The following is a 9,466-nucleotide window of genomic DNA, read 5'->3' on the forward strand; positions in this document are numbered from 1 at the left end:
CTTCTTGTGGGAGGGGCAGAAGAGTCAAAGGACAAGCAGCAACCTGCCAGGTCTCTGAGACTCGGGCCCAGGACTCACGTGCTGTCACATCTGCCTCTACCATCTTGACCAAGGCAAATTTGATGGCCAAAGCCAAAGTCAAAGTGTGGGGTCCACTGCACCCCTGATGAGGTCATAGAAGCAGGGAGGGTGAAGATTTGCAGCCAGCAACACAATCTGGCACAGTGAAGAAATGACAGTGGTGACAGACATATTTATTGGTGGTGGTTAATGGGACCAATGGGCCCTCGACTTGCCCACACAAACATTGAAGATGAGCAGAAACCATATTTTGCTAAATCTGGATTCAGTTAACACCGGTGCAGCTCACCTGGAGGAACTTCCCTCTACTTCCACGATCCTCAAATTCTAATCAAGTAGTCGAACCTGGGAGTATGACTTCTCAAGAGCATGAGTGCCGCCATTTCTGTGAGTTGCATGTAGGTTCCAACATGCTTGCATCTGGGGAGGGTGCCTCCTTCAGGGGCAGGGTTTAGGCAGCTCTCCAAATTCTGGGAGGCTACAGACCAAAGACCTCATCTCAGCCTCTCTGCTGATATGGATGAGGATGAGGACGTCCAGGATGAGGACGGGCAGGTTCAGGGGGGCTCATCCAAATGGCATCTTTGTTGAAGCAGGACTGCCCTCATTCATTCATTTATGCGTGTATGCTCAGTAAAATGGAAATTTTTACTGAGCTCATAGTATGTGTCAGGCCGTGTATTGGACCCCAGGGACGGAGATGCAAAAGTGGCACTGTGAGGGTCCGTGAGGGATGGCAAAAGTGCTGCTTTGGAGATGCCCTCTGAATTTCCACTCTCTCTCTCCATTCTTCTCCGGAGAGCTGTGCCTGTCCTGGGAGTCCGAGCCCAGGCAAACCATAGCCCCCACGGGAGACAGCATCCTGCCATCTCCCAATTGCCTAGGGCTGGCCCTCATGGGCCTGGATGCTGGCTTAGGTGCCAGGTTCTCCAGAGGCCTCGAGAGGGAGGCAGGGTTGGCCCCAGAGTCTCTGGGCCCGGGTGTCAGCCAGTGAGATGTGAGGGCGGCCGGCTCTCCCAGCACTGGTGTAGGGGAGGGTGCTGTCTTGTCAGTCAAGGCACCTTCATTTGTACCCTGTGATTACTTTTCTCTTAATTTGTCTTAGTGTCTCTCCCTCTTTGACTGCTGATAGCTCAGTTTCTGCCAAGTGGGAAACAAGAACCCGAAATGAACCCAGAACTTCTGTGATGTAAGGCAGGAATTTAATTTAACAGGTGTCTGGAGAATCCTGACAGCAGGCCTGGGACTGGCCAGCCTCTGTCAAAGGTGGGAAAGTTAACTTCCCCGACTACATCGCTGCCCTCTGCCAAACGGCCAAAGCATGGCCATGGGATTCTTTGGTTCTCCAGAGCCACAGAAGAGATCAGGTTCATCATAAAAATAGCAGCAGCAAAGGACTGAGAAAGGCTGGGGAAGGTAAGTGAAAGAAACACGAGTTAATTCTGAGAAATGCCCCCCCCCCCAGCTCCTTCCTGCTGCAAGGCCTGTATGTTTGCTGCTCCCAGTCCGGAACTCAGAGCCCTGGTCCCCAGCAACGGGGTCAGAGCTCTAAATTCACCCCAACCACCCAGTGGCCCTACCGGATTGCCTGGCCACACTCCCTGCTTGGCACTTCCTACAAACTCAAGTGTCTCACTCTCTTATTTGTTTGCTTCTTTATTTTTTATCTTCTTCCCAGCAGGACATAAGCCCTCCTAGCAGCGGATGCTCCTAGAGTGGATGCTCTGTAATTATGTGCTGGGAGAACTGAGGATTCAGGTTTGCTTCTGGGGGCTTGGAGTTCCCAGGCCAACCTTGGGAATCTTCTCCTTCAATGTCTCAGCACCTCCCTCTCTACCTCTTCACCCGGCCCTCTCTGCTACACCCCTGCACACATCTGTTGCCACTAATGACAACCTAAAGAAGGTAGAAATAAGACCTATATCGAGTGCCAACCCTTCACAATTTTTTTTTTTTTAAGGAGTGGAAGAGGCAGGACTGAGCCGTGATAAGCGGGAGTGTTTCAAATTAATGTCCGAGGTTTATAGGGGCCGTAACAATCTGTTTATCTGTCTTCACCGGCCTCATAATAGGCAGCTAGAGGGTCAAGATTGGAGCCTTTAACATCCCATTATGTGTACCAGAAAGACTTCTGCCTGGTCATTATTGCTTAATTATACCTTCTTCGTCTCCCTGTGGCTTTATGGGGGCGACAGAGGAGGCTTCAGAACTCACCAGTGATGGAGGGGCCTGCCTTCATGACCGTCGGGCACCCCTCCTGCGGTGGCCGTCACTGGGAGGGGCAGCGGTGTAGACATAGGGCAGCAGGGAAGAGCCAGTGGGGTCCCAATCTTCTTTGCAATTTGGCAGAAAAGCCGGCATTCATCATTGTTCTGTTGGTTTTCAGAATGACCTTTCTGGGTGCTTCTTTTCAGGATTTCCCTCTCTTTTTCTATCTCAAAGTCTTTTCCGTGTGTCCACGGCTTCCCTGGGTGGCAGGATGGTGTCCAGAAGGAGGGCTAAATGGGCACTCCGCATCCCCGCACCTGGCTATGCCTCAGTTTCCCTAGCTAGGAAAGCAGGGTGGTGACCCCTACCTTGTCTCCCTTGTGGCCCTTCAGATGACCGAATGAGATCATTGGTTTGAAAATGCTTTGCAAATCGTGAAATACGACACTGCGAGTTAAAGTCTGGTGAAGGCTAAAAAACAAACAAACAAACAAACAAACCAGCATTCTTGGCAGTCAGTGCGTGCCTGGGTGTTTGTACTTACCCCCAGCAGCCCACACTTGTTGCAGGTGATGCAACTTTCCTGGTGCTCTCCCACAAGATCGCACACCTAGCTCTCCCTGATTGATTATACTTGATTGATTAGCTGATCATACTTTGTGTATTCATCCCCTGTGCTCCCCAAAGGCAGAGGTTGAAACCCTATATCCTCAGAATCCAGCCGAGGGCCTGAAACTCACCATGTGCCCTGGGATGGGCAGAAACGTGTGCCCCCAAATTCACATCCTGAATCTCAGAACATGACTGTATTTGGAGATGAAGTCTTCACAGAGGTATTGAAGTTAAAATGAGGTCTTTGGGGTAGCCCCTAAAATCACACGACCTTTGCAAGGAGCTGTATGTGTTTCTTTCCTTGTAAGTGATGCCTTTCCTTTTACAGAGGAGGACACCGTGACCGGGACTGATTCGGGCACTTCTCCAGGTAACTGAGTGCCCGCATCATTCTCTCCTGAGCACCGCCTCTTGCAGACAGCTGCCTTTGTGAGGTAGACTCAAGTGGGTTTCTCAAGGGGGCCTCAAGATTAGCATATCTCCAAGCAAAGCGTTTGTCTCCGCCGCCTGTCACCTCCTGTGTTTCCTGCCACCTTCAGTGGGATCTCCAGCCAGCCAGCATTCCTCCATCGCAGCTTCCTCTCCTCGGGTCCCCATTACAGGTGCCGCAAATCCAAGTCCACCCCGTTGCCCACTTCGCCACCCTCCTCCCACCTGCCAGCGCCATCCACCTGGGCTTCAGGTCCCCTTGCTCCCTCCCTGGCCCCCACCAACCCCTTTCATCCCACTGTGACGCGTTCAGAGCGTAAATCTGGTGAAGTCCCTTCCTTGGTTGGATGGAGCCATTCAGAGGTTTCCCATTTTTCCCACAGCTCATTCTTCCTGCTACTCTCTCCTCTGGCCTGTCCTACGTCACCCTTCTACCTACGAACGCTACCAGCTGCTCCAGTGCTCTGTGCCTTCTCCGCACATGGGCCATTTTCTCTACCTGCTGCTGTACTTCTCCTCGCTCTTTGGTGTAATTTCTCAGAATTAGGAGAGCCTTTTTAAACATGACCCAAGGTCCAGAGCTGTGAGGTAAAGATGGATACATTTTATTTTTTATAAATTTCAAACTCCTGTTTTGTAACATGTGTAACATACCATAGACTAATTTCCTTAATATATAAAGAGCTCCTATAAATCATTAATATAGGAAAACAGTCCAAAGGGAAAAATAGAGAAAAATGTTAGACAATTCACCAAAAAAAAAAGTCCCCAAACACACAGAAATGAGTATTAAAAAACAGTTTGTCAACTTGTTCATTATAAAGAAAATACCAAGTGTAAATAAGAAGGAGAGAAGGAATTTTGTATACATTATGCATGTAAGTGGTAAATCAGTACATCCTCTTTGCAGGAAAAGTTGGTCTATAGGTATCGAACTTTACATGATCCATAGTCTTTAACCTGCTTCCATTTTAGCAATTTGGCTTTCTTTTGTACTGACACATAGGCATCATAATGTGCTTTTTGTGGTTTTGTTTGGGATTGTGATTGATTAGAAACAACTTAACTTAGATTTGTAGATTAAACAAAACAAATGGGATATCATGCAGCCATTAAAAAGAAAGAAGCAGATATACATATGTACTGATATGGAATGATCTTGAAGATACATTTTAAGTGACAAAAGAAAGGTACAAAACAGTGTATCCAGTGTGTTATTATTCATCATTGAGAAGTAAACCTTTTTGGAAGAAAAATGGTAGAGATGGGAGAAGACTGCCTTTGTGTTATTTTTTGTTTTGGTTTTCATTGAGCACTGTGCCCCTGTGGGGCTTGAACTCACGACAATGAGTTGAAGAGTCACAGGCTATCTTGACTGACTAGCCAGACACCTCTGTACTGCTGATTTTTGTTTGTTTGTTTGTTTTAAGATTTTATTTACTTATTTGCCAGAGAGAGAGATCACAAGCAGGGGGAATGGCAGGCAGAGGGCGAGGGAGAAACAGGCTCCCTGCTGAGCAGAGAGCCCGATGCGGGACTCGATCCCAGGACCCTGGGATCATGACCTGAGCTGAAGGCAGAGGCTGAACCCACTGAGCCACCCAGGCGCCCCTGTACTGATGATTTTTTAATAATAATGTGATTTACCCACTCTAAAAAAATTAAAATTGGTACAAATTTATAATAACATATTTAATAACATAAACCTGCATTATATATATATATGTGTATACACACACACACACACACACACAGGTGTATATATATTCTATAACCATATGAAATAATTCACAATTATATTGCATATGGCATCTACAATATGGGCTTACCATGACTATACCATGTTATAGAGTACAGCTATATGACCTAACTACGGCAAATGTCACATAACATAGTGATAGTGATGTCATATTATATATACACATATGCTAATAATGATATAAATACAAATACTTAATGTAAGTATATTTATTTTTTAAACATAGAAACTAGAGGGAAATATGGTATAAAGTATAGTGAATTTTTTTTCTCGGTGGTAAATCTAAAGTAATTTTTATTATTTTTAAGCTTTTTATATGTATTTTGAAAATTTACATTGTGCAATAAACACACTTGTGTATATTTATAATCAGCATAGATTGCCTAGGTGATGTGTTTAGTTTGCTCACTCTTTCCTTCTCTTATTTCCAAACTGTTTTAAAAAGCCTAATAATATAATTATATATTGTTATCTAAATAAAATTGTATTTCTAGCTAGCAAACCCTTCCACATTTATTATTTTCCCCTTTGTGCCCCCTCAGTCTGGAGGTAGCCAGAATCCGCATTTGAGCTCCCATTTTACAGATGAGAAAACTGAGTTCGATCTAGTTTAATGAGGGGGTGAGCGGCGAGGTGGGGCCTCTTGACCCACTTGCATTTCTGGCTCATCTCTTGGGACTCTCCTGATCCAGGAGCCTGACCCTGCCTGGCCCTCCACAGTGGGACCATGGAAGGACCCCTGCCATTTAGGGCGTCCAAGGGGAGATCTTTCCAGTGAACCTCACACAGAAGGATCCTTTCTGCAGCTTCTTCCCTTCTCCACTCAACAGCATGTGTTGAAGAGCCGGGATGGAAGATAAAGTGTAGGAGCGGATTGTACATCAGAGCAATGGAAAACTGGGGAGCACACTCCTTTTCCTCCCTCCTTCTTTGTTGCATATTTACTTGTCTTCTTTCTGTAACGTGGAACGTCTTGAATTTCGGACCGTGAGGTTCTCCATTCAACCTACGCTGGTCACATTCCCGTGTGAGGTTTAGATTGGGGGCTGAGCTAATCTTTTTGCCTGCATTGTGGCATTTAACCTTTCCAGACACCCTGAGAAGAGGGCTTTGTCCTTACCCTCAGATCATGGCGCTTCCTGCTCAGAGCTCTGCACTGTTTTTGCATTCCCACTGTCCTCAAAGCTCCTGCATGGTCCCCCGCTACCCAGACCCTGCCCCAGCCCTTCCTGTTTGGTCCTTCTGCTCCAAATGCAGCCCTGGATCCTACTCTCCGGTTTGTCCTGAAGGTGCCAAGCAGGCTCTGCCCCCAGGTCTTTGAACTTGCTCTTTCTTCTACTTGCATTTCTTTTCCTCTAGAGGGACATGTGGCTTCTCCCTCTGCTTCTTCTTGTCCTTATTAAAATGTCATCTCTCCTAGGAGAGCTTTCTTAATCACTGCACACAGAAACTTACACGCCACTGTGGAACTTCTTAGGATTCCAGATCCCTTTCATGATTTTTCTCAGTGGCATGTGTCCCTGGGTGTCATAATCTTCCCACCACACCCAACAAAATGAAGCCCCACCGAGACAGGGACTTTCTCTTTGTGTTTCTTGCCATCACACAGGATTGTGCAGAGAGGTTAGGTGTGACATGGATTCAAACCCCTTGAAAATTGGTGCTGTGGGGCACCTGGGTGGCTCAGGTCATGATCCCAGAATTGTGGGATAGAGCCCTGCATCGGGTTCCCTGCTCAGCGGGAAGCCTGCTTCTCCCCCTCCCACTGCCTCTCTCGATCTGTCTCTCTCTGTCAAAAAAAAAAAAAAAAAAAAAAAAAAAAAAAGGAAAAAAAAGAAAAAATCTTTAAAAAAAAAAAAAAGGAAGTAAAAAATAAATCGCTGCTGTGTGCTAGAAGGTGTGCCTATTTCCAAGATCCCAGCTTCCTCTGACCTCGGATTCCTGCTGGAATCATCTGGACCATTCGGTTCCGCCTTTTCATTAGACACTATCTCCTGTCACAACGTGAAGTATTCTAGTGTGACTTACTTTCTTGATAAACATTTCTTCAGCTCCAGCTATATACCGAACAACTCAAAAATCTAAAACTGTGCCTTAAAAACAGAGAATCCATGGTACCTGGATATCACCCTCTTTGTCTTAACCTTCCGCCTTGACCCAGGGTGGGACCGGTGAGGTGTCAGCCCTCGGTGAAACGGAACAACAACAGAAACCAGTCACCAAATTACGCACATTTAATAAGTCCAACGGGTACCAAATGCCTGTAGGTTAATGAATTAGGAACATCAGTTTCTTGGTGCAAATATGCTCCCAGCTTAGTTAAGAAGCTCTTCAGTTTGAATTTGTTTGGATGAAAACAAGATGATTCCAAATTTCTGTGTAAATCTGAAACCAGACAAGTTTCACACAGTTGCACATTTCAAAAAAAAAGAAAAAAAAAAAAAAAAGTTCTGCTCCCGTTTGGTAAGTATTCTGTGTATTTGAAAGGAGGAAAAAAAAATCCCCTCATAGTTTCCAATCGCAAAATGATTCTTTATTTCCTCTCCAAAAACCTTTATGTGCAGTGAGCTTGCGAGTGTAGACTAGCTTCCCGATATGTGTGCGCAACTCTGGGACGGCGAGAGTCACTTTTGTGACATGTCAGCTCCGAGAAACACTGTGGAACCTGTCAGAACATTCCGCCCCACATAAATACAAAATGCTCTTTCTTACCCATGTCACTAGGAACCTTTATTCGGGGCTTAAAACCCAGCCAGGCCTCTATGAACCCGTATGTTCTGAGCTTTTTCTCTACACACACACACATCTTTATCTTTCTGTCATTCTCTGTGTTAACCACATTCCTAAAACCTGGAGGTATGCCAATTTTTTTTTTTTTTTTGAAAAAGAAAAAAAATCAAAAGTTTTTTGGTAATTGAAATTCATGACAAATTACAGACAGCTTTTTCTTTTTTCTTTTCTTTTTCTTTTTCTTTTCTTTTCTTCTTCTTCTTCTTCTTCTTTTTTTTTTTTTAGAATAATGTGTTCTTAGAAAAGCATCTACTTACTGAAATGGGAAAATGTGGAAGTCGAGCATACTTTTGGATGTGAGGTATGCAGTGTGTCATGACCCCTGGGTTGCTCTGGACTTAAAAGGACCGGTGTCTGGCTTCTAAGTTCCGGAAAGACACACATCAGTTATCAAGGTGTGGCGTGGCTATAAGAGAAAGCAGGTGGCCTTTTTGTTTGTCACCTATGCTCTGCTGCTGATAGCAGGCGGCCCCAGGTAGAGCTGGAGGGAATGAGTGTGGTCGGGGGTCCTTGGTATCAGCTGATGATTATTTCAACAAGTAAGATGTGTTCCGTTCATGGCCAGATGCGCTGGCCTCTCCCATTTATCCCTGAAGCCAATTTCAAGAAAATCCTGCATTCTGATATAATCGATGAGTTAATACCCTAGAAAAGATTTTATGTCTGTATTTTGGTTGAGCATTTGCGCTAAGACTGATACTACTATTGCTTTTAAAAAATGGTTTTGATGCAGCTTGTCCTCAGAAGAGATGCCTTTTCTTTTTAAGGCCACACCAAGAATGTAACTTTGGCTTGTAATGGAGACCAGGTATCTTCGTTACTACTTCATTACTACAGAACAGGATTTTAAAAGGTGCCTGTAGCCTGGCTTTTTGGGATTAATATCTTTGCAGATATGTGTGTGTCTCTGTGTGTGTGTGTGTGTCAGTGGGAGCATGTCTTTATCTCAACAAGATATTCCAGATACCTCATTGTCGTGCCCATTTATTTATTTTTAAAATTTTAGTTTTTAGATATTGTCACGTCCATTTAGATTTGTAGGTAAATATGTATATGTTTAAGGAAAATAAACTTTTTTCAGTTTTTTAATTTTTTTTTTCCTCCAGATTTCCCGAAGAATCTAGCAGAGTTCCAGTTATGCCACCTGGCAGGACTGGGACCAGGGCAAGGCCTGCGCCTCAGGTGAAAAATGTAAGGGGAACCCAAAATTCAGTCATCAGGAGAAACAAGTGTTTAATGCAATGTTTTAAAAAATTGAAATTAATGCACAAAAATCCATGATGAACAAAATACCTACATTTTTAAACAGAGACAGAACTGGTCCTATTCCTTGATCCTCAGAAGAGGAAATCCATTTCTTTGAGAAATCTGATATCTCAAAGACCCTGTGTAGAAACACCTTGCAGGAGACTATGATCACAGATTTTTATTTTAGGATAAAATGGGACAAGCACGGGAGTTAGTTCTGAAAACCAGATCCTTCCTCCTTGCTCTTGAGGTTCCCAGATCACAAGCGTGAGCCTTCCTGGCTGAATCTGTTTTCCAGTCTCCGACAAATACTTTTTCTTCAAGCATCTTGCAGGGGGA

At 44.7% G+C, this 9,466-nt stretch overlaps 1 long non-coding RNA gene across 3 annotated transcripts; it reads left to right on the top strand.

The window, feature by feature from the left end:
* The first annotated feature begins 271 nt into the window (after nucleotides 1-271).
* LOC116591871 lies at nucleotides 272-9,171 on the top strand. 3 transcript variants are annotated; one of them, XR_004286186.1, is made up of 5 exons: nucleotides 272-479; nucleotides 2,977-3,122; nucleotides 3,230-3,503; nucleotides 3,714-3,918; nucleotides 8,986-9,171. It is a non-coding gene; the product is annotated as an uncharacterized LOC116591871 (long non-coding RNA). The 3 variants fall into 3 exon arrangements; XR_004286187.1 differs by having other exon boundaries at nucleotides 272-468; XR_004286188.1 differs by lacking the exon at nucleotides 3,714-3,918.
* The last annotated feature ends 295 nt before the right edge of the window (nucleotides 9,172-9,466 follow it).

Source organism: Mustela erminea, chromosome 5 (genome assembly GCF_009829155.1).
Source record: "Mustela erminea isolate mMusErm1 chromosome 5, mMusErm1.Pri, whole genome shotgun sequence".
NCBI classification, from domain to species: Eukaryota; Metazoa; Chordata; class Mammalia; order Carnivora; family Mustelidae; genus Mustela; species Mustela erminea.